Source organism: Macaca nemestrina, chromosome 10, assembly GCF_043159975.1.
Source record: "Macaca nemestrina isolate mMacNem1 chromosome 10, mMacNem.hap1, whole genome shotgun sequence".
Classification (NCBI taxonomy): domain Eukaryota; kingdom Metazoa; phylum Chordata; class Mammalia; order Primates; family Cercopithecidae; genus Macaca; species Macaca nemestrina.
The window spans coordinates 35,857,283-35,876,131 of record NC_092134.1 but is presented as its reverse complement, the minus strand read 5'-3'; the positions used below and the strand labels follow the sequence as shown (position 1 = coordinate 35,876,131).

At 41.3% G+C, this 18,849-nt stretch overlaps 1 long non-coding RNA gene across 1 annotated transcript; it reads right to left on the bottom strand.

Annotated features, from left to right (window-relative positions):
• Window positions 1–329: 329 nt before the first annotated feature.
• LOC105483656 (uncharacterized) lies at window positions 330–4,771 on the bottom strand. Its single transcript, XR_988459.3, has 3 exons — window positions 4,678–4,771; window positions 2,287–2,392; window positions 330–445 (listed from the first exon to the last, which is right to left on the bottom strand). It is a non-coding gene; the product is annotated as an uncharacterized lncRNA (long non-coding RNA).
• Between the last annotated feature and the right edge of the window lie 14,078 nt (window positions 4,772–18,849).

The following is an 18,849-nucleotide window of genomic DNA, read 5'->3' as shown; positions in this document are numbered from 1 at the left end:
AAAAAAAAAGTGTTAATTTCCTTTTAAATGGACCACTAAGATTTTTTCATAATATTGAACTCATTAGGCCAAAACATGCATTCATTTTGGGATTATTTAAATGAATTCATTCATTCAACAGATATATAATTGAAACATAGTATACAGAAAACATTGTGCTAGATTCTGGGGATAAAATGGTGAATAAAACCAAGACAGCTGCTCCCTTCAAGAATTTTATGATTTAGTCATGGAAAAAATACATTAATCAAATATTGACATGAAAAAATTATCACAAACTAAGATAGTTGCAATAAGTCTATGTTCAATGATTCTTGACTTTTTCTGTGTGTTAGAAAGCTTACCTGAGGAGCTGGGATTTAAAGAATGAGCAGAAGATACTTGAATAAATAAGAAGACGAAGAGATTTCCAGGCAATGGAAGACACTGACCAAGGCCAGGGAGGCTGGAACACAGAAAGTGACAGGGAACATGGCAAAAGACTATGCTAAAGCAGTTGGCAGGAGCTAGCACTCTGAAAACCACATTAAGAACCCTCTTTGGTCTTTATCCTAAGAGCAATGGAAGGTATTAAAGGATTTTAAGGTTTTGAGCAAAGGAGTGACACAATCAATAGATAGCTTCTAGTAGGATTTTGCAAGATAGTTCTACTTTAGCCACTAAGGCAGAGATAGCAAAAATTCAGCACCCGAGTCAGTAAGTCTTTGGGTCTTGTCTGTGGCAGACATCACTAATCAATCATGGTCATTTTTTTTTCCCTGACTGAACCAGACTTGACAGTCTCAGAGTGTTTCTGACAGCCAATACCTATCTGATTTGGCAATTAAGACAAACTCTGTATCACCATTTTTTTTTTTACTTTTCTCAATAAAATACAACATTGCTTGAAATGTAGTTGCCAGGTAGAATTCAGGACACCCAATTAAATATTAATTCAAATGAACAAATAATTTTTTAGTATTATTCATGTAATATTTGAAACATACATTAAAATTAAAAACTATTTGTTGTCTAGATAACTTCCTATTTAACTGGCTATTTTCTAGACCTTGCAACACTAGTTTGGGGGAATTTATTGAAGTACCAAAGGTCAAAAAAGCCCACAGCACAGCATCATGATAAAGACGTGTCAGTGTATAAGAAGAACCAAACAACTCACAACAAACTACCTTGATAAAGGTAAAAATAAACTAATAGTAATTTTAAATTCAAAAGGAATAATAGTAGCTATTCAAATCATGACCAACTCAAGAAAATTTCTGATATGATGAAAATAAATCACCCATCCAGAATTTTGTGGGATTTCCAGTGATCTGCAAGTGCTCATATGCAATAGAAGTTTTTCATCCCTGCCAAGCACCGTGAGGTAGACTTCATAGAAGAATATTCAATTATATTTCTCAGTAAGTTCTAGGAGCTGCTTTGTTTTAGTTCATGAATGCCAAATTTTAGTAACCATTAACAATTGGTTCAGGAATTTACTAGAAAGTAAATCTTGGCTGTTTATATAAACTTAAGCCTACGGATTTATGGATAATTCACCCAAAAGAACCAAAGCAGGGAGTTGCAATTATAGATCAGTCCAAGGGTCATTATGTGGCCCCATGTAGCCCACACTTTGAAAATCACTCATCTGGGCAGAGGCAGTATCTTTTTTCCGACATTTGAATGCTGAAGTTGGTGGTAGATATTACAATGTCTTGATTTATAAATTTATGTAAACCTTATGTAACAGAAACAATAACTTAAGCCTTCTAATTTTATCACCAGGCTTTGGGAAAAAATATGGGTTGGTAAAATATTCCAAGGCACTTGAACCTATTGGGTCCGAAATCTAAAGGCACATTATCTGTTGTATCTCTAATTCTAATATCTCGGCGCCTTGTAGCTGGCTAGAATCAGCATTGCCTTTCTTCTGAAAGAATTTATATTACAAGCTTAACTACCATCTTTCTTCATGGGATTTGTCCTGGGTTGACCATATTCATATTATATTCAAGATGGATGTTCTTCTAGCTCCTTTGTGGGCTTGCCCAGATCCTTTGCAATAAGGGTCCTGTAATTAAGGTTGGGAGGCGTGGTTGTTGACTGAGCACCCTGCAGATTGCTCATTAACGTGCCATCTGAACAATTTAATAACCTTTTTAATTAATCTAAAATTGGCATGTCCCTCTTCAGGCTACAGTGCAGCTTTTGCAAATGTTGGTCTCTTGGTAGTTCTCAATTTAGCTTATTATTTGAAACCTAAATCTGCCCAGGCTAATAAGCATGACCAATTCCTCTTACCAAAACCACGTAGGAATCTCCATCTGCACTTCACTAAAGGATGAGAGGAACAGATGTCTTCGGGTGGTATTCTTGTTCTTGGCTTTTAAAAGAAGTTCCTCTCAGTCTAGAAATGAAAGAAAATAATTTACAGAGTGACTGAAAGCTTACTTTTTGCTTTCACCTTCTTTTTTAAAAAATTATTATCATTTACTTTCAAGTTTGATGCTTTAGAACCTTTATTCTCAATTTGTTGTTGACACTTTGGTGCTAGACATAATTTGAAAAAATTTAATAGGTTTTAGTAATTTGATATCGTGTACCTTAGTATTCCTAAAGAAAATGGCTATCCTCATGGATTTAAAATCTATTATGTTTTGGGCAAGGTTGAGCTTGTACTTACTTATTTACTTATTTAACTTGTAAAGATAGGACTAAGGAACAATTACTCTTTAAAGCTTGAAAAAGATGTGTGCGTGTATGTGTGCATGTGTGTGTATGTGAGTGTGTGTATTTCACCTGGCCACAGTCTTCAATGCTTGAACAACTTTCCCCAGTACACACAGATTGCCCATAGTTGTTTCTAGAGACCCAAAAAGGAATGCTTCCCAAAGGTCTCCTCTCTGGCCTGTCAGATGCATTCATTATGCTCTATGCACTTTCTTTTTCTCCACTTTCAGACTTACTTGCTTCTTCCTGAGACAAAAGCTCCCAGCTGCCATTGCTGAGAATCCTAACCATTCATTCTTACAACAAACATTAGTTGAGTACTAATATATGCAGGCACTATGCTAGGAATTCATGAAAATCCAGTGTCTTTGCCTAGCCTGTTATCTCCATACATTAGCCAAAAGGCTCTTCTTAGGGTAGGGTAGTGGAGCTTCAGTCCATACAGGGTGGTAGAATGCCCTCTTTCCAATGTGATGGTCCCCATTGATACCAGAACTTTAAAGCAGGTTGGCACTTGCTGTCAAACTTGTAAAAATCTCTTAAAAATAGCCCCCACTCTTTGCAAAACAAAGGAAGTTTTGAAATACATGTTTTCCAAGTTATACTCCCTCCATCCAGGGCTCTGAGATTATAGCCTGACAGTTGCTTCCCTTTAAGCTTTGGGCATCCTCCTGGGCAGCCACCTACATGAGAAGAAAACTTATCTCAAGAGCATTGCCTGGAAATGGAAGCTTAACCCTGTGATATGAAAGTGGGAGGTCTGCTTCTCTGACCCATATCAATTAACTTGAATATAAAATATTTTGCATGTGAAAGTGCCAAGTTCTATCAGAGTTTGCCCTGGCCTAGTCATGCACTATTACATTTCACTCAACAGGATCAACAATTGGGAAGGTAGCTGTGATGATTTGCTTGGAACCTTCCACCATCTCCTACAGACCTTGAAAAGCAAGTCAGGTGATACCCCAATGGTATACCCCATTGCAGCACTGGGACCTCCATGTGCTAAAAGAGTGAAATGGCCAATCCAGTCCTGACTCTCTGGTGGTTGGCCATTTCACTCTTTCAGCACATGGAGGTCCCAGCCACCATAATGCCCTGGGTTCTTGCTCCCAAGTACAAATGTGGATGCACTTCACAGAAGGTGAATGAAGACCAAGTTCAGCTGTTGGTGGACCGGGTGGTGGAGCTTACCGCTACTTAGAAACGGAAGGTTGGAGCCTGATTCCACTTCAACCCTACTGAAGCCTGGATTATCTGTTTTATATTATGTGAGATTATTTTCTTGGTGCTTGAAAACTCTGAAGAAGAAACTGCCACTCTTAAAAATATATCAAGTGGACTCACAGGCCAACAGATTGCCTGTGTTTCACATCAGCTCCAAGTGAAGAACCACATTTCTTTTAGCCACACTCCACATGCTCATTGCCACTTCCATGCATGTCTCATTAATATGAATGAGGGGCTCCATCCCACCATCAGGCTTCTTGTAAAACGTTGCTGTGAAGTGGTTCTCCTTTCCGGTGAATTCCTCTATTCTGTCTGTGAATGGAGAGTGAGCTATGTAACTGACAGCAGAAAGCGCTAAAGGGTGTGTTCTGTGAAAAAGATGAATAGAAGAGATCCTTTTGGCATATCTTTTTAATTGGAAGGAAAGGTAGGATTTTGAGTGCCCATATTTGCTAGCTATTTCTAAATACAGTAGCTTTAAAAAGCCAGAGAGGCAACAGGTATATGGAAAAACACATGGGTGTTGAATCTTCAGTACGTAAGATGTGTCCTTGGATGAAATATTTCACCTCTCTGATTCACAGCAGCTCCATCTATAACAATAAGAGCATTGGTCTGTTGAAGAATTAATTATGATAAAGCGCATGATTCATAAGAAATATAGTTCTCTTCTTCCTTCATCCTTTAAAGGCTAGAAAGAGAATGAAAGAAAACCCACTACAAAGGGCTTACCATTGATCTCCATGACTCCTGCACAAGAATTTGTGCATAGACATGTTTTCTAAATTGTGCACGGTGAGAAGATCTGTGCTTTTCTCCTTCAATCCCTTCCTCACTGCCCCCTCTCAGAAACTTATTGATTAAAGTCTACTTCTTGGTGTAGAGGAGGAGACAGGAGGGGCCGCACTTGGCAGAATGTCAAGCTGACTTCTGTGCCCCTGTTTTTGTCGGCAGAAGCTCCGCTTGGGCAAGCTCCACTCTGCGGAGTGTTTTTCTGTCATTTTTAAAAGGAGAACAGCAAAGATGCAAATTGCCGAGCCTGCTCCAGGAGACGGGCACACAAAGAGGCAATTCAGGCAGACAAGCGTGCAGGGAGGGCGGGTGGCGGAGGAGCGGGGAGCATGCGGAGGCGGCATGACTCTGGACACTGGCCTGCAAGGAGGGGTCAGAGGCAGGGCGCATTCTTCAGGTCCTTTCTTCCACTCTTTGTTAGCAGATTTATTGGACTTGTTAAGAACTAAGGAAACGCTGTGAGGCTCGGTGGCCTCTGAGCCTGGGAGGTCGTTCGCAATTCTAGACTCCAGGCATCTTGGGGCTCTTCTCCTCCTGGGATCCCCTGAGAATGCTGGAGATGGGCTCCATAGAAATGCAGACACAAATAACATCTTTGCATAAGGTGGCAGGAATATGACACTGTACATTACACAGGCAGGTGAAAGTCACAGCCTCCTGGTGGCTGAGACAGCCACTCCCCAACCCTGCTATCCCCTCCTCTGTCCCTCCCCACTGCCACCCCAGATTTCTGTTTCAGCTGTTGGCATCCTCCTGAACATGGACTGTGCCTCCTGAAAGAAATTCCCACCCAAGCTGCTCAGCGTAAAAACACAGTTCCTCCCCCGGCCTATTTTTCCTCTTCAACTGACCTCAAGTGCAAGCCCTCTGGCGGGTGGGTTTTGATTCTAGCAGAGGCAGAGCACTGTGGTGACTGGAGATCTGGGTTCTAGTCCCAGCCCTAATTGGCATTGTCTCTCTGGGCTCTCCCCCTCTGGGCCTCAGTTGCCTCTTCTGTAAAATGAGGGGGTTGGGCGAGGGGGGTCTTCAGAGCCCCGTCCTACTCTTACAGTCTCAAACTCAGTGACTCTAATTGCCTCATTAGAACACCAGGGAATGCCTTTCTAGTAATTGTCTTCCTGGCTCCTGTCTCACCCACTCCCTACTGGGCTCTGCCTCCAAGGAAACAAAAGCAGCTGCTCTCTCCTCTGGGCTTTCCTCGGCATCCGTGAGCCCTTCTTGACAGCATATGTGCACAGGCATTCTCTGTCTGTCTTCCCCACTTGATCTGAGGCCTATTTCTGAGGGCCAGGGAGGGCAGGTGGTGCCTCTTTTAAGCCTGACTCCTTTCTTTTCTGATTCTTTTGCGAGCGTAGCTGGCCTCTATCCCAGGTGAGATTAAAGCTTCATTGGTGGCTCGCCACCCGACTCCTGGATTGGGCGAGAGCGCTTTACAGGCAACCATGTGTGTTGTGGCTGTGATCAAGGCGCTCAGAATCCAGGGGAAGGCTGAGATGGCTCCGGAGCAAATGGCAGTGAGTGGAGGGAGAAGGTTAATCTCACAAAACTGTTCCTGAAGAAATACACATTCAAGGATTCAACAGCTGCCCTTTAGAGATGGCCTCTTTGCTATGAGCCAGGAGATTTCATTTCCTGTGTATTAAGAAGCAGGCACAAATAGAGTTGATAATGCAGTTTAAAAATTAGCCAAATGAGCTGTCTCTTACGAAACTCTTAATATGTTTAGGAGTGTGCTGTGCTTCTCAGGAGTCAGGAAACAATTTCTCTGCACTCATCCAAGCATGCACAATGCTGGCCAGACAAGAGATCAGACATGTGGAGTGAGCCTGGTAGAAAACTCAGGTCTAGTTAGAAACCAAAGAAATAAAGTCTGGAAGAATCCAGAATATCAGAGGTGTAAACACAGAGACACTGAGTCTAGGGAGACAGCCACAGAGGGAAGGGGCAAGCACAATTGGGGAGGTTTGTCAGGTGGCGAATAGTGACCAGCAAGGCAGAGACTGTGGCCCCAGCATACAGGAGACACTACAGGGATCTCTGATCCTGGAGAAGAACAACTGCTGTCTACTCTTCTCAACTTCCCTGTGGCAGGTGGGTGGTCATGGTTGTTGGGTTTGTATTCAGAGCCAGAGCTTTGTGGGTAATAGCTGTTCCTGATTTATTCAATAGCCTTTGTTCAGTCCTGTCATGTGAGGTTGAAGCACATGGGTTCTGGCATTAGATGGAAGGGTTCAAATCCCAGATCTACCAATTTACTAGCTGTTACCCTGTTCCTCAGTTTCCTCATCTGGGAATAATAATAGCAACTGCCTCTGATGGTGATTGAGAGGATTAAAAGTGCCTGGAGTATTCCTAATAGATTGGAAGATTCAATAATTGTCAAACACCATTAATTTATTTGACATTTATTTATTGATATGTGGAATAAAAGCCAGAGGACAGAAAGATTCCTGACATACTTTAGCAGGCCTGAGAATCACCTGGAGGACTTGTTCAAATACTGATTGCTTGGGCCCAGCCCCAGAGTTTCTAGTATACTGGATGTGGGATGAGGTCTGTGGAACATACTTTGAGAAACACTGCTGTATATCCTACACACAAGACCTGTGCACAAAAGAGGTCATTATTTATTTAACAAACACCTAACTAGCAAGTACCATGTGCCAAACTTTGTATATCTACACAACATATTGTGACAGGAATATTGACTCATTTACTTCTTAGAGCAACCCTGTGAGGCAGTTCCTATTATGCCTACTTTATAGAAGAGAAAACTGAGGCACAGAGAGATAAACAATTTGCCCAGACACTCTCAGGTGGTAAGTGACTGTGTTATAAAACTAAGTAAGTGCCACAAGAGATGCAAAGATGCAAACCCTTCGATGGGAAGCACAGAGATTTCAGGGTTTCCAGGCAGTGTCAGTCTCCCAGGGTTTGGATTTGAACAGCTAACCTCTGCACATTGGCTTAGGCCCTAGTCAGAACCCCCTGTTGTAGGTTCAGTGAAGGGAGCAAAGACTGGAACCAAAGCAGATTAGCGTCCCAGTGCTGCCCTGTGTGAGCTGTGTGCCTTAAGCAGGAGGTTTTGGCTTTCTGTGCCACGTCCTTCAACTAAAAGAAGAAGAAGAAAAGATGAAAATAGTAACCTCTCAATACCAGGGGTTTTGCCACGGACAAAATGAGGAAGCTCAGATTAAGTCCTTGAAAGAAAACAGATGCTTATGGAAGAAAGATCAGTCTTTTTCATGTTTTTCTCAACTCACTGGCCCCTCATCTTCTGTACCATCAATGAAGGCTTTTGGTCGATGGTGATAAGTATTAATTTCACCCAGATTATCTTCTCCTCCGCCTGATTTCAGTGTCTCTATATCAATTTAAAGCATCTTAGGATGTTGGAATTCAAAAATACCTTAGATAATTTATTCCTGGCTGTGTATCCAAGTCACCAGGGATTAAAAAAAATGACTTTTTTTTTTTTTGGCATCCTGTGGTAGATTGGATTATTCTTCAAAAATATTCACTCCTTTCCACTAACTTTCTTGGGAAGAACACACTTCCTCCCTCTAATATTAGCCTAGGCATTGTTTTGGCCAACTGGATATTAACAGACATGATGTCGTAGAGGCATGCAATGAGCTCGTGAATTAAAGCTGGCTCTTTTGCACCTCTGCTGTTGCCACGAGAAGATGTGCCCAATCTAGCATGTTGGTGCCTGCAGTAGGATAAGATACATATGTATTCAAGCTGAGTACTCCAGCAGAACCTGGCTCTCATCAGACAACTTCCAGCTGATCCCTAGATGTGGCTGAGCCAACCAAGACCAGCAGAGCTATCTGGCCCAGGCAAGGTGAGTGGATGTCTGTAAGTCCACAGACTTCTGACCTAAATACTTGTGGATGTATGTCACTAAGTTGTTGTGGCTTTTCATTAAGGACTTGATGTTGGCTCCATCCCTGGATATTCTAAGTAACAGGTTGGAAACCCAGGAATCTGTGTCTCTAAAAGTTCCCCCAGGCACTTCTAATATTCAGGTAGATTTGGAAACCACTGATCTCACTGAATGCCCTCCTTTTTTAGAGGGAGAATCTTAGCTCCAGAGAAGGAAATTAACTTGCCCAAAGTCTACAATACCTGGCAGGGTTAGTATCAGAATACTTGATTTTTAGATTAGTTCTCTTTCTACTATATCACACTGTTCCCATTAAAAAAAATTAACATGGAAGAAGAACTTTTTCATGTTCCCATAACTTAGATGCTTTGGGTAGGAGCATTTCAACCCCATACTGACACCAACCCTTTGAAACCCATTGATGAAAGGAAATGTGTGACAGAAAAAGTATATTGACTTTGGTTGTAATTGTATTTACTGTGCCAAACGATTCAACTCAAGTGAAAATGCGGTCACTAGATCATGTGCTTTAGAGAGAATTTAAAGTATAGTATTCTTTTTCAACTTGGGAAAGTTTATGCTATTTCTGGGCAATTATTTCCTATAGGAATGAAAATATGTGTTACTCTTTCATCCTCTTCCTCTTGCCACGGTTTCTCCTCATTAGTGGTCTCCTTTCTCTGGAGCTGCAGTAATACCCTCAAAGTACTGAATCTATTATAGCTGAAGTTCGTTTTATAGACCTGACAGAAATACAGATCAGGAAGCTGAAATGTCTATCTCGATTCAGACTCAGATTCAGACTAATATTTGTTGAGCACCTGCTATGTGCCCAGCTCTATGCAAACTGCTTTCACATACATTATTTTATTAAATGTCCAGAAATTGCAAGGAGTGGGTGGTTATATGCAGACTGTGCAGAAGGAAAAGACAAGAAAAGAGACACCAATGGCTTGAGGCTGTTATTGCAGACTCCTTTTGTGACATTTCTCTATTTGCCAACACTCTCTTGTTTAATCTCCCCCATCTGTTAAGTAGTGAAGACTCGGCTCTTTCCCGTATCAGCCCTCTAGCCTAAACATCACCTTTTTCCACTCTGTTTACTATCCCAGAGACTACTTAAGTAAATAAAGCCAGACAAGGTGTTAAATATTTCTTGGCTGAACCAGGCAGAAACAGGGACTCTTTCTTGGTCTAAGGCTCTTACTGCATTCTCTGTGGGTCATTACCCTGTCCTCCCAACTCTTCTTGCTACCTGTTTCTCCCCTGGATAATCTCTCTTACCCAATTCAATTTAAAAATGCCATACCCCCAGGACCACAGCTCTTCAGGGGAGTCATTCACTGTCCATCCTTTATTAAATTTCCAGACTCCCACCAAACTCCCCCACTGTGCTCTGAACAATACCTCAGTCACTTCTGTCTTATTTTTCTTTCCTGACTGGGACTACACACACACACACACACACACACACACACACACACACACACACACGTGTGTGTGTGTGCACACAGCCCCACACACCCACACATGCCATGGTAATCTCTGCTTTCATGCCTTTCCTCATGCTTTCTTCCCTACTCCACATTTAGATGAGTGTGAGCAATAGGGAATAGTGGGGAGCATGACAAACTGGAGATGGCACACCAGGTCTAAAGGGTATGGCCACCTCAAGGCCCTTGTGATTGGACACTGCCATGGCACAGTGTGGTCCAGTCTTGACATATCATCTGCATTTTTAGATGCTAGAAATCCAGATTTTATATAAACTCTCTAGGTTTTCAAGGATGTGGAAGAAAAAAAAAAGCCAAGAAAAACTTTGTGCATCAAATAAGACAAATCCTGCTGTGTACCTTTTCTATTCAAATCCTACCAAACCTTAGAGCCCAGCTTAGGCCTATGTCTCCCTGAAGCCTTCCTTGATTAACCTGACTGCTGTGCTCTTCCCTAATTCCTCCAAAAAGAGATCGCTGGATGGTTATAAGCACAGGGTCTGGAAGCAGAGCACCTGGAAGCAAAACCACCTACTTGCTGTGTGGTCTTAGGCAAGATAATTAATCTCTCTGAGCTCAGTATCCTTGTCTCCAAAAGAGTGAATAGCTATAATATCTGTTTCACAGACGTGTATTAAAGATTAAAAGAGATTAGGGATATAAAATACTCAGCATGATGTCTGACACATAGTAAGCTCCCCAGTGAAAGTTAGCTATATTTATTTATGTTCTGTAACCACAGGCATCATCACAAAATGGTTAAAAGAGAGGGTTCTAGAGTCTGTATTCCAAGGTTAAAAACCCAGCTTCACCATTTTACAGCTTTTGATTTAGGGCAAGTTACTTAACCTCTCTGTGCCTTAGTTATATCATCTGTAAAATGTGGACAATGAGACCTACTGAGTTATTATGAGGACTAAGTAAATATTTGTAAGTCCTAGAATAGTGTCTGGCACCTTGTATTAAAGTAAACAAAATGTATTTGGTTGGTGCAAAAGTTATTGCAGTTTTTGCCATTAAAAATGCTAATTATGACATCATATATTGCTCTGAAATTATTTCCTGTGTATCAGTTTTGTATATACCGGTGGCCCATACAACTTTCAGAGCAAATTTGGCCCTTTGCTTGTTTTTGTAAATAAAGTTTTATTGAGACACAGATACACCTATTTGTTTAGGTATTGTCTATGACTGCTTTTGCGCTTCAGTGCTAGAGCAGTGTGACAAAGACTGGCCTGCAAAGCCTAAAAATGTCCTGTATGGCCCATAACAGAAAAGGTTTGCTGACCCCTAGTCCGTATTACTAGAGTGTGAGCTTTTCAGAGGTAGAGATGTGAAATAGTCTGTTTATATTCCTCAAGGTACCTATGAGATGGATGAATAAAAATTAAAATTATAAAATGTTATAGTTGGTAATAACCTTGAAGTCATATGGTCAACATTTCTTCCCAAAGCAAGAGTATGTTCAGCAGTATCTCTCACAGGTTAGTAGATGTATAGGTTTGCTATTGTCAAACTGGCCAAAACTCAGTGGTTTAAGCAATATTCTCATGTGTGAGTTTGGAGGTTGACTAGGTGGCTTTGGTTCACACATCTCTTATGCTCTTATTGGGACATGTGGGCTAATCAAGGCTTTTTCTTCCCATGGAGATGACAGAAATACAAGAGGGCACATCCAGCCATGCAAGCACAATTCAATTCCAAGCAGAAGTTGCATTACATCTACCAGATTCCAACTGGCCAAAGAAAGTCACATAATTAGGCCCAATTTCAAGAAGCAGGGAAGTAAATGTTCACTATGAGGTCATGGCTGGAAGGCAAATGCAATGTTGGGAAAACAACTGGGGTCAGTTATGCATTCTGCCATGTTAGGTCATAGCAGAATGACCTAGTCAGTTAGGTCAATCATGGAGGACACCATCTTGGCTTTATTTCTAGCATTTCAGCTGCATGCATGCTTCTTGTAGAGCATAGCAGCATGTTTTCTTGGAATGTCAGGGACACATCTTAGCTCAAATATTTTTTTTCATCATTTGCTCTACCTGACAGCCACATGTGATAGCTACCATTCATGGAGCACCTGCTAATTTTCAGGTACTGTACTTGGTGTTTTATATAATATATTGCTTTTAAAGCTTGCAACAAGCCTTCAAGGTAGGTATTATTAATCCTACTTCTACCTGAGAAAAGTGAGAATCAGAGAGGCGAAGTTACTTATCCAAAGTTTCACCATTTAAAAGTGGCAGAGCCTAAATTCTAAGTCTGTTCAACTCTAAAGCCGTAATACCATGTTGCCAATGTCACAGATTGGTGAGGATTTTATAAAGGGAAGGATGTTTGTATGTGGAATATGGAAAGACAAGCTATAGTTTATCAAGACAAGAAAACTCCAATGTCATGTGTTCCCCTGTGTGGTCTCAGAGACTGAGTTCCCTACCCTGTGCCCAGTAGATGCTTAATTAAAAGTTCAGACCTCTGAAGGATTACTTCTGTTTTGGAAAATGCCATGCCTCTTGAGTCATATTTATTCAGCTCAAGTTGCCTTTTTTTTTTTTTTTTGAGACAGTCTCACTCTGTCACCCAGGCTGGAGTGCAGCAGTGTACTCTTGGCTCACTGCAACCTCCACCTCCTTGGTTCAAGCGATTCTCCTGCCTTAGCCTCCTGAGTAGCTGGGATTACAGGCAGGCACCACCCCCGCCCCCCGGTTAATTTTTGTACTTTTAGTAGAGATGGGGTTTCACAATGTTGGCCAGGCTGGTCTCAAACTCCTGGCCCCAAGCGATCTGCCCTCCTCAGCGTCCCAAAGTGCTGGGATTACAGGCGTGAGCCACTGTGCCTGGCCGAGTTGCAATTCTGTTCTTTCTAACCTTGTGCCAGTTATCAATGTATTGGCTGTCAGCTCCAAATTCAGCCTTCTATTCCTCTTCTGACATCATGGACTGAGGCGCTATTTCTCCTTTCCAGAGAGCATGATGTTAACCTTAGCCAGTAGAGGGCGCTGGAGGGACCCTGAAGGAGGTGGGGGCTTCTGGTTCTGGTGCGCTTCCTTTTCCTTCTTGCTGTTTGCTGATGCATGGCCCATCAGCAGTGGCATGGGAGTGGGAGCAGGGTTTGGGGGTGGGGGTACATATGTAGTTCAGCTCTGTCCCACCCATGTATGCCCAGAGTGTGCAGTTCATTGGCCACCTTGCAGCCCTGGCCTGGGCCTGGTAACCACGTTGCTGTGGCCCTCCCGATGTAACTTTGTCTACTTAAGGCTCATGTTGGGATACCCCACCTACCTCTGCCCCCAGCATCAACTCACCTGCTCCCTGGAGGCTTGTATCCCGCTTGCTCCACAACTGTGAGCCAACTCTGGCCCTGGGAATCCAGCAAACTTCTCGACCATTTGTGTTCTCTAGTGAGGTCCAATCCTGCCGTGAGTACCCTCCCTCAGCCCTAGGGTACCCTTCAGAGTGCTCCTTACAACTTTGTATTTACTCTTTTAGCATTAGTTTAATAATTTTTATATTAAACTTTCTCTGTTTAAAGTACCGTGAAATTCTGCCTCCTAGTTAAACCCAGGCTATTACATACCTTGAGTCAAAACCTCCTCTTTGGTAACTCAGATATTCTGGTTATGTTGTTTTCTCTAGATCTATGTACATTATATTTGTTTCCTTTCCTATTAACATGCTATTTGGTGTTTAAGAAGTACTTATTGAGTTGACTTGAGATCACATGTAACCTGGATTGATGTGTTTGCAAAGCCTTTTTACTTAAAGAAATTATGTGGGTTGTGAACTAGACTGTTGCTTCTCAACATGCAATATGTGCTAAAGGATCCTTTTTAAAATCTAATTTCTAAATTTGTCATAACCACTGACTTTGTAATCATAATAAAGTGCTAGAAAATGGAATTTTAAAATGATGTAGAACAGCAGCTCATTTTTTGTTTAGTATTAGACTCCACAAACATATAATTACTCTATCAAACTGCTATAAAAGTTCCTAAATGTTTACCCTCAGTTTCTGTGCTTGCGTTGCCGTGGACTGGTAACACAGTCTGTGGACCACACTTTCAGTAGCACTCATCAGGGCTGTTCCACCAATGCCAGGAGTCATACTGTGTTTCTACTCCCTGACTCTCAAATCTAATCCTCTTGTTGCACCTTGCTTGCCTATGGAGGGATTGCTTTACAACTTCAGGGTGACAGTGACAGGAGTCTCATCCATCCTCGGGTCTGTCCACACACTTTCTCCATCCAGCGCATGCTCCTACTCAGCATTACTTCCATGAGTCCATCCTAACCTATTGTAATGTGGGTTTCTCTCTCATACCCACAGTCCCTCTTCCATAGATCATATAGTAGCGGTGGCAATGAAGTGTCCCCATATTTCCCTGGGCTGCAGGCCACTGAATTCAAAAACAGACACAGGACTACTCTCTCTCCCTGCTCCCCACCCACTATGTTTGCAGCTGATAAGAGCTAGAAGCTGAGGGTTATTTGCATATGTAACTTGTCTTGATAGCATGGATTGCACCTACCGGTAGAGCCAAAAGCCATGTGTCAAAGCTTGAATTCAGCCAATCAGGCAGGAAAATACAAATGAACTAGCTGTGAGGTCCAGCAAAAACACCATAATTGTAGCTTTGAATGTTGAAATCGAGGTGAGCTGTAGTTCCTAATCTCTCTGTCCTTTTATTCTGATGTGGGCATAGCATCCTCCTGTCTCTTAATTATTATCATTATACCAGTCTATCTAAAATTGTATTTGTAAAATCCATGGTAATTCCACCGAGTTTATTTCCTCATCTTTTCTCTGGGTTTGCGTCCTGCCTTCCCAGCTCAGTTTGTCAGCCAAAGATTTATTCTGTATTCAGTAGAGCTTCCATCCCATTGTTGGTGTTCACTAGATTGTAATAGAAATGCCATGCCACTGAATTGTGAAGTGAAGGTGTATTACATTGATACTGCCCCAATTTTACAGATGCTGCTCAGTGCCAAAGAGCTTTAATAAAATGCCCAAGGTCACAGAGCAAATCCATTGTAGAATCAGGGGCGGAACCAGCTGTTGTGAATTTTGAGCCCACATCTCTTTTCAGGGTATCTGACTGCCTCTCAGAGCCACAAGAGATACTCTTATCAATGTTGTTTGGTGGGTGTCCAGTTTACTGCAGTCGATACTGCCAAATGAAATCTTCAAATGCCAGAAGTATGCTGTCAGACACTCTTCACCTTTTATGAACTTCAGCGTTATAAGCAGCAGCAGCACAGACACAGCCAGGAAATCTATAACCACAGTTAATGCCGATTGTTAAAAGTGTGTCTGCTTGGAAGTTGTTTTTGCCTGACAATGATTGATGCTAACAGTCATTAAAACAACGGTGACAAAAATAACAAAAAACCACAACCCACCTGAAACAAAATCTAAGCTACCAGAAAGGTGGTGCATGGCTTCTATAGGGAACCTGGAAATCATGTCCCAAATAACCCAAATAATCTAATACGAAATGATAGTTGTGTTGAATATGCTGTTTCCAAACACTTCTTCCTTCTTCCTTCCTTTTTTCTTCCTCTTTTCCCCAAAATATTATGATCACTTGCCCCTCACTCTACCCTCCAGTCTATGGTGTTGGGTCAAGGCCTGTTGAAGTAGGGGTATGGAGGCCTGGATGAAAAATAATTTAATGTAAATTGCCAGTATGCATTCTAACATTTAAAATATACTAACTACTCAGGGCAAATACTGTGATGGATGTTTTAGCTACCTTCACCCTAATTCTTACACCACTCTTGCAAGGTAAATTTTATTCTCTCCATTTTATAGATGAGGAAACCAAATCTCAGAGAAGGTAACTTGCTCATCATCTAGATGGTAAGTGACTGGGTTTCAAACTTGGGTCTTTCTGGCTCTAAATCTTATCCTTTATCTGCCCTACTCCTCACTTTCCCTTTAAGAAATAGTAAGTTATATTAATTAGTAGTAGTGGCTTATTTATTTATCTTTAACACCAATTATTGGTGTTTGGTTGGGGTTGCAATAACAGTCAATGTGAATTGGCCAAAATGTGAGCAAACTCTGGGTACTGAAAGCAGAAAAAGTTAACATAGTTAAAAGTCAGTATTCTGACTCTGCTGTATAGGTTTTGTTTTTAGATTACCAATTGCTAATCATAAAGTCAAAGGAAAATGATAAGAAAGGAATCCTAACTTTCCTGGCATTTTAAGTCATGAGTTCTTCAATGACTTTAAAGCGTGACTGTTAAGGACATGAGAAGGAATTTGAGCTGGGGATGCTTTCTCAGTGAGATTGAGAAGCTTTTCTTGTTCTGCCCTCATCCCCTGCTTGCCCCTCAATTCCATGGTGCATAAAATCCCAGATCTGTTCACTTTTTTGACTAAATTAGACTGAGCAAAACAGACTTGGGAATTCATCTTGTTCACAGGCTTAGTGGATATCTTTGTCTGGGGATAATTTAATATAATGTAGAAACAGTAATAATTATAAGGATATCTTAAATATGTTTGATTTCTTTATTTCTGTGAGATCATGGCATTACAACGGCTTACTTGTAGAATATATCAACACTTAATTCTTTTAGAATCAGTAGGCAGCAGTTAATGACTTCATTTTGCAGATGGCAAGACTGAGGCATATAGCCACATTGAAAGACCTGCCTGGGGAAATGCCGTCAATGATGGGGAACATAAGCCAAGATCTTGAACTTCTTAATTCTTCATTTGATGTCAACTTAACAATACATTAGACTTGCAGATATTGCTGGCATTCTCTTCATTGCAACCATTTTAATTTCATAACAAATTTCTGGCTGAAATCTATGGAAGTATCATTGAAACAATGTTTCTATAGTGGAATTCTAATAGTGAGTAAGGTATATTCTGCTCCATCAGCAATGATGTGTGAGAAAGAATATTCTAAATGATGCCAAATAGAGTTTTAGCTTCTGTGAGGACACTAGGGAAATATGAGACATAATCCTACCTTAAAAATAATTCAGGGTCTGATTTGAGAAAATAATTGCACTCTCATGAAGTAATCACAGCACAAAATATGTGGTGCTGACAAAAATAGCAAGAGGGATCAAGGGAACATAGAGATTGCCTAGGAGGTGGAGGGTCCATGGAAACAACAGTTGTTGAATCTTAAAGGGTGGAAATGTTTCAACAAGGACAAAAAGAGAGAAAGGAAGAACATCCCATTCAACATTTGTGTTGTACTTTTTAGTTGGCAAAGTACCTTCATGTTCGTCATGGGACGGATCCTTAACTCTGTAGGAGATACGATTATTCTGCATTTACTGATGAGGTGTCTGAAGCTCAGAGAGGTTAAGTAGGCTTTCTAAGATGACACGGCTTGTAAGGGGTAGTGCTGAGAGTCAGACCTGAATCTGATGTAGTCTACTTAACAATCTCCTTGGTGCCAGATTCTTGGAGGGTCATAAAGCCAGGCAGAGGGGAATTAGTGTCTGCTTTGACCAGGAGTAAAATATGATGACAATGAAATCCAGGAAGATTGAAGACACAGGAGATAGAGATGAGCCAGGGATTTCCCCCAGCCACCAAAGCACCTGTTCTACTTCTGTCATGTATGCATTATACTTGTTTGTTCTAACCTGTCCATTCTGGTCTGTCTGTCCTCTGACTCTGAGCTCCTGGCAGAACTTCACCTTTGATGTCAGTCAGGTCCAACATAATGCTCATCTTACAGGAGGTGCTAATAATATTTTGAATGAATGAATGAAGAAGCCATGGTTTTGATCTTGGCATGGAGTAATGATAATTTGGTGACAACAATGGAATCAGAGCAGTAAAGGTGAACCCAAGGGAACCAGTAAAGAAGTAATAGGATTATAAAGAAGCAACCCATAGGGACATTTAAAGAACTCCTAATATTCTATTTCTTAACCTGGATGGGTAGATACATCATTATTCTTTAAACAGGGCCTACACATTCATACATTTAATATTTCAAAAATGGAAAAAACTCAAAATAGAAAATATAAGTAATATTTGGTGAGAAGTTTGATATGAAAGCTAAGGGAAAACAAAATAACAAAAAACCTCAAGTTTATTAGTTTGTGTATTAGTCCATTTTCATGCTGCTGATAAAGACAAACCTGAAACTGAGAAGAAAATGAGGTTTAATTGGACTTCTAATTCCGCATGGCTGGGGAGGCCTCAGAATCATGGCGAGAGGTGAAAGGCACCTCTTACGTCGCGGCAGGCAAGAGAAAATGAGGAAGAAGCAAAAGTGGAAACTCCTGATAAACGTATCAGATCTCATGAGACATAATCACCATCATGAGAATAGCATGGGAAAGACTGGCTCCCGCTGCGTCCCTCCCACAACACATAGGAAGGCTCCTTGCTACTTACACAAATTTCTGCAGCCGGCTGGAATTTCTCCCCAGAAAATGGATCTTTCTTTTCTATCAAATAGTCAGGCTGCATATTTTCCAAACTTTTATGCTCTGCTTCCCTTATAAAACTGAATGCCTTTAACAGTAACCAAGTCACCTCTTGAATGCTTTGCTGCTTAGAAATTTCTTCCACCAGATATCCTAAATCATCTTTCTCAAGTTCAAAGTTCCACAAATCTCTAAGGCAGGGGCAAAATGCCTCCAGTCTCTTTGCTAAAACATAACAAGAGTCACCTTTACTCCAGCTCGCCACAAGTTCCTCATCTCCATCTGAGACCACCTCAGCCTGGACCTTATTGTCCAT